This window comes from Marmota marmota, unplaced genomic scaffold (genome assembly GCF_001458135.2).
Source record: "Marmota marmota marmota unplaced genomic scaffold, marMar, whole genome shotgun sequence".
Lineage (NCBI taxonomy): Eukaryota > Metazoa > Chordata > Mammalia > Rodentia > Sciuridae > Marmota > Marmota marmota.
The window spans coordinates 30,690,727-30,697,630 of NW_026000005.1; positions in this window are offsets into that span (position 1 = coordinate 30,690,727).

Consider the following 6,904-nt stretch of genomic DNA (forward strand, 5'->3'; position numbering starts at 1 on the left):
AAACCAGTTTAAACCCAATGCACCATAATTTGCATTAGCCCTTATTTTCCTATCTCTAACTTATTGAAACAATGATTAGAGCCTGGCCAGAGGTAATCAGGAGCCTATGAAATGACTCTACACTTAAAGCTCTAATAAAGCATCCTGCATTTGATGGTGACTGGTCTACCTAGTCATAGTCTGTCTCAGATGATTTGATTATGAGAATGAGAAATCTGGGGCAGTGGTGAACCCCTGTAATCTCAGCTACTCAGGAAGCTGAGGCAGGAAGATCATGAGATCAAGGCCTGGGAAATATAGCAAGACCCATCTCAAAAAGAAAAAAAGGAAAAAGAAAAAAAAGAAAGAAAAAGAAAATGAATAAATGTCACCTAGAAATGTAGACAGAAAGATGATACCCTCTGTGATTACCCAGAATGGTGAGAAAATAGAAGTCATACACTAGAATCAAGAATTAGGTCTTCCTGTGTCCTCTATCATCTGATTCCCATCTCAAGTGAGTCATCATGAGAAAAGAACACCATAGGGAACATTTTCTACCTTACATGGGAAGGACATGCTAACTGGGTTGCAACATGCCAAGATGGATCTCTGCATTTCTTCATTTTCCCATGTGTCTATAATAAAACCTTATCTATTATCTAAAATGTGCTGCTATTACTTGCAACCTGAAAGAAAATCTGAGTAACACAACAAATTATTTAGCAAACCACAATTACCTGAAACTATCTGCTGAATATCCCTTTTCTAGGAACTCTCCCTTCCCTTAGTTCTACATTTTTAATCTGGCTATACGTCCATAAAAAGACCACCTTTAGTCCCTGGTTGTAAGTTGGATGACTCAAAACCAAGTTAGAAAAATCAAAATACCTTAGTTGCTATTGACTAGAGGAGAGATGGATTTGGGGGCCTGGGAATGGAAAGGTTCAAATTAAGCTTTCACTGGTCGTTTTGAGATCTTAAACTCCAGACTGGCCTGTCCATGTTTCCTTCTGTGTAGGAATGACCAACATACAGAAAGAAATAATAATGTTGCCATTTGAAAGAAGAAAAAGCCCAGATGGTTCTTGACAGTATTCAAGTTCTTCCTGTGGCTTAATTGTTAACATCCCTACTTCCTTAAGTTAGTTCAATTTCCCTTTTTATTACCTGAAATTAGAACAACGTGATGTGAGAAAATAACTTTTCAATATGAGTGAGGTTGAATACGCCATCAAGCTCTCTGAGGAAGATATTTTGACATGGCCCATATTCTTCAGTGTCCTTTCCTCATCTCTCATGATTTCCCTTGATTGAAGCCATAATCACAACAGTGATGTCCTTGTCCTATGCTGCTTTCCCATATCTCCTTCCTCGTCATTTCTTCCATTAGTAATAGAGTTCAAGGAGTGTCTTGACATAATGAGTGACAGAATGTCTCCAGTGGTGGAAAAGAATACATAGAACTCAGAGTTCAATGTTAAATAATATCCTTTCATTGTCCCATAGTATCATTGTTCTTGCTAATCATCAGGTTGTTTTCAAGACTTCCCTAAAGATCAGCCTAGAGAATGCTGCTTTGTATATTTTGCTATTGGCCAAAGATATAAACTTGAATCAAGTATTGAATAAGAAAATGAGATCCTATTATAAGTCAATTATCTTCTCCTGATTCTAATTTTACTTACTGGCCATGATCATCTATCTCATTATCTTTCTAAGTTATCTTGTGATCGGAACAGCTCACTTCATATCCCTGTGCCCATTTCCTCATCTTTAAAGGAAGGGGTTGTTTTATCCAAATCTGACTTTGTGAGTCTATGATTTACCATCCAACCTACTAAGAGGTTATAATATCCATATACTTGAGCTATTTCTTACATTCCTCCCAATCTTCCCAGTTCCCCATGCATATCTCTTCATCTGTGGCCACCAATACAGATATGTCTTACAGTATCAATGCTGGCTTGAGCTGTTATAATGAACACCGCGGACTGGGTGACTGATACAACATTTATTTCTCCAAGTTATGGAAGTGGGGAAGTCCAAGATAAAGTTGCTAAGTTGGTTTCTGCTGAGGGCGCCTCTTCAGGATCTACTGATGGACTCCTTGTTGCTGAATCCTCACAAGCAGAGAAAGAGATTGTGTCTCCCTTGTTTATTCTTGTAAAGGCACAAATCCCATTAATGAGGACTGTATTCTAATGACATAATTAACTCTCAAAGGCCTCACTTTCAAATGCCAAAACATTGAAGATTGACTTCAGCATATGAATTTCAGGGGATGCAACAATTCAGTCCATAGCAAAGCCTTTGAAAAATATCCATATAAGTTCACTATTATATTGCTGTGAGGTAATCAAGATTTGCATCATTACTCTTCCTTCAGTCTAAGGGAACCTATATTATGATAAATCTAAATTATTTTCAGTATTATGATGGTCAAGCAGATGACAGACACATGTTGATGGGTTTAACTGAACATGTGAAATAACACATTTTCTATTAACTCCATGAATCCTGGGATTCTCTGATATTTTAATGACTTTCAAAGTTTCAAGATCAAAATAAAAACTTTTAAAAGTCAAACATTTTAATTGCATAAATAGACACTAGTAAAGAAATGGTTTTCATTACCTCAGTTAATTTAGTATCCAGAAAGGATCTCCCCAAGAATATTTTGCTTTTGGTTAGTGTTATTTTTTTTCCATGTACATGATTAAGTTTTAATTTTTTAAGTGCTAAGGAGGAGTGACTGAACATAAATATATCAAATCTGTGTTGCTTTTACATTTATTAATCAGTGTCTGCTCAACTTTTTAATGGACATTTTTGGTTTATAGTAGAAACTTTAAAAACAATATCAGCTCTGTGGACATAATAATCTTTTCAAAAAAAAAAAAAAGCAAAAGTAAAACCTGTTCCTGTTGTGTATCTGCTCTGTAATGTTTTCTTAAACCAACTTTTGTGTCCCATCTAGCTTTTTCTACAGCTTTGCTTATCCAAAAAGAAAGCAAATTTTCACTAAAAAGGAAAGAGACAGTTCTCTTTTTGCATATCTATACATTTATAAATAAGTTAGTGAGGTTATTTTTGGCTATGATTATACCTGGCCTGAAGTCTGAATCAAGAAAATGTTTGCCAATTTATTTTTCAAATAACCTCTCAGGTTTCTTTCCCTAGTTCTACATTGTTAACTTTGCAAAGTGTTTAATCACGTTATAGTTAATACACAAATTAACCACAATTAAAGAAAAATAATATTTGCCAAACACCCCAAAATGGATGCTATACTGTATATGATCACAAAAAGAGTTCTTAGAATTTTTCTTGAACTCCTGCCAAACAATCAATGAAAGTAATTATTTAGAAACCATGTATTTTCTTCTCAGGTTTGTAGAGAGATGGATGAATATTCAAAGCTTCAGCAAGAAGTTTCTAGGAGTTGAGAGAGTATCTTGAACATGTTGAGTCGTCATCTTTCAACATTTTAATAGTCCATCTCTTTCTTGCCTGATCAGTTTCTTCTCAGTACAACCCTGTTCCCTCTCCTTTGCTTCACCCAAACCCTATTCCCTCTCCTTTGCTGCACCTAAGTTTTCTTGGCACCTAAACTTACCAAGCCCCTCCTCACCTCTAAAAAATATGTCCTGAGGCCCAAGACATCTGGCAGTTTCTCCTCTTGGTCCTTCCCTTGACTGAATCACAATTTTCCACATTTCCAGTTTATGGGTCTCAAAGAATGCTCTATGTTCTAAGACATTTAATACTATGATTCATCAATGGAGAGGGCCCATAAACAGAGCTTCTGTAATTACTGAATCTCACAAAATACTATTTATAAAAAATGAAGATAGTGCAAAATTTAAACTAATCATATTTGATGATGAGCAAGAACCAACTAATAAAAAGATGTGTGGTGGTATTTATGTATTTTCTTCAGAAGGAAGATCATTAATGTATACGGATAGACTGACATTTTCCCTGGTGACATCCCATAAAGGAAACAAACACTGGTTGGCATATTTTGCTTCTGATGTCTTAGAGTATAATTTAAGACAAACATCCTTGAATATAATTTTATTCACATCCATCATTTGAATATTTAAATTGCTTATATAGGCTCCAAGAATATACAACAGAGACATACCCATCTTTAATAAATGAATAATAAGTGACAAACTGGATATCCATATGTAGAAGAATGAATTAGACCCCTGTGTTTTATCACAAACAAAAATCAATCCAAAATTTATCAAAAAATGTAATGTAAAATCCTAACATAAGACCCAAAACTATAAAACTACTAAAAGAAAACAAAAGAGGAGCACTTCAGGACATTGGAATGGGCAAAGATTTTTTAAAAAATAAGACCTCAAAAACACAGGGGGTGAAAGCAAAAATAGAAAAATGGGATTATATCAAACTAAAAACGCTTCCTTCACAGTAAATGAAACAATCAACAGAGTACAGAGAACAGAATGGGAGAAAATATTTGTAAACTATTCATGTAACAAAAAATTAATATCCAGAATATATAAGGAATTCAAACAACTCAAGAGCAAGTAATAACAATAACAATAATCTGATTTCAAAATGGACAAATGATCTTAATGCACATTTCTCAAGATAAGACATTAACCAAGTATATGAGGAAATGCTCAAATTCACTAATCATTAGGGAAATACAAATAAAAACCACAGTGAAATATCATCATACCTCATTTAGAATGACATCAAAAGAATAAAAAAAATTATTGGCAAAGTCTAAAGAAAAGGGAAGTTATACATATTGTTGGTGGAAATGTAAATTAGTAAGCTATAATGGAAAATAATATGTAGTTTCCTCAGAGAACTAAAATATAGAACTACCAAATTATCCAGCAATTCTACTACTGAATACATGTCCACTGGAAAGGAAATAGGGATGGCAAAGAGATATCTCCATTCACATGTTTGTTGTAACACTATTTGCAACAGCCAAGACATGGAATCAACTTAGATGTCTATTACAAATGAAAGCATAATGAAAATATGGTATATACATATTCAATGTAATATTAGTTGGCAGTAAAAAAGAATAAAATTCTGTCATTTGTGGAAACATGGATGAATCTGGAGGACATTATATTAAGTGAAATAAGCCAGACACAGAAATACAAATAACACATGATCGCACTCATATGTGGAAGCCAAATAAGTTGATCCATAGAAGTAGAGACTAGAATACTGGTTACCATAGGCTGGAAATGGTAGGGAAGAGGGAGTTAGGGAAAGCTGCTTATTGGGTATTAAAATATAGTCAGAGAGGAGGAATAAGGTCTACTGGTCTATAGCATAATAGGGTTCTATTAAAAATAACTTATAATATATTATAAAATATTAAAAGGAAGGACTTGAACTATTTCCAACACAAATAATAAATGTTTGTGGTGATAGATAATGCTAATTTACCCTAATTTAATCAGTACATATTGTATGCATGTATCAAAATATCACAAAGTACTCCCAAAACATGTACAACTATTATGTGTTAATTTTAAAAATTACAGATGCAATGAATATGTTGATAATATGCTACTTACCAAAGGAATATTGCAAAAAGTGAGATATCATATCCTAGCAACTGATAATGTAGAACGCAGTGAAAAACTGGCAGCAACAATTTAAATTTTTTAGTAAGGAAAAAAATCAAAAGCTTTATAAAATTAGAGAAATATTTTTGGTTCAATGAACCTAACTATTAAGTATTATTTTCTCAAATATACAATGTGTTTTAAAAACATGTTTGTTTTAAATACATGTTTGTATTATAATGTTTGTTTTATCATAACTGTTTTACATATTATATTGCATATTGATCATTTCTGGATTTCCATGATGAGCCTAACTTACTTTTAAAATAAAACCAATTTATAAACAATTGATAATACAATATGCAATTTGTGGAATGATGAAATTTTTCACAACATACTTTTTAAAATATTTGCTTACTTTGTTGAAAGTACTGCCATTAAAAAACTTTTGTGTTTGATGTATATTTTCCCCAAAATCGTATTAACAGGTATTATCACAATGCAATGTATTGATATTTATTTTAGCTGATATATGCATGCTGACTATATATTCTCTCTATGCAGTCTTTTTGGGTAAACATTGATAAAGAAAAATGTTCTTTGTCTAGTCAAATACTGAAAGAAAATAAAACAATTGTGATAATTTATTGTTGTCTATTAGATAGAATGAGAAAGTATGAGAGGTTGTTTCATACAGCTTAATGTGACTTTGCTAAATGAATACTTTCAGACAAATGAAATTACTACTTGTCTTACTGCATTTACTTATCACTCCATTTAGGAACTTCTCAGCACACTGGAGAAGATGTTATGCATTACGCTGAAAATATGATGATAATGGTAAATGTTTTCTGTCTCTATTACTTCTTTTCAGAATATTTTTTCTAAATATTGTCATCATGTCTTTTGCATTATAACTCTTACAGAATTACTATTTGAAAGCATGAATCAGCAATAGTATTTACTACTGACTCCAAAAGTAATTTTAATTGTAACTTAATATTATTACATGTAAACATAACCTTGTCTTCTACTATTTGCTGTGAAATGTTAGCCACTGCCATATATATTTATATAAACATATACATATATATATATATATATATATATATATATATATATATATATATATACAATGTTACCAAAATTTTGCTTACTTTTATTTTCTTGTACTACCAAACATAATTAGTATTCTACTGTCTTTTTCCAGGTTAGTATGATGCTGACATTTAAAAAAATCCCAAAGTAAATATTTCTAAAGGAAATATGACCTCTTCCATTTACACTTTCATGTACTTTCCCCTGAAGTGTTTATGTTTTTTGAAAGAAAATAATTGTGCTCCATTTTA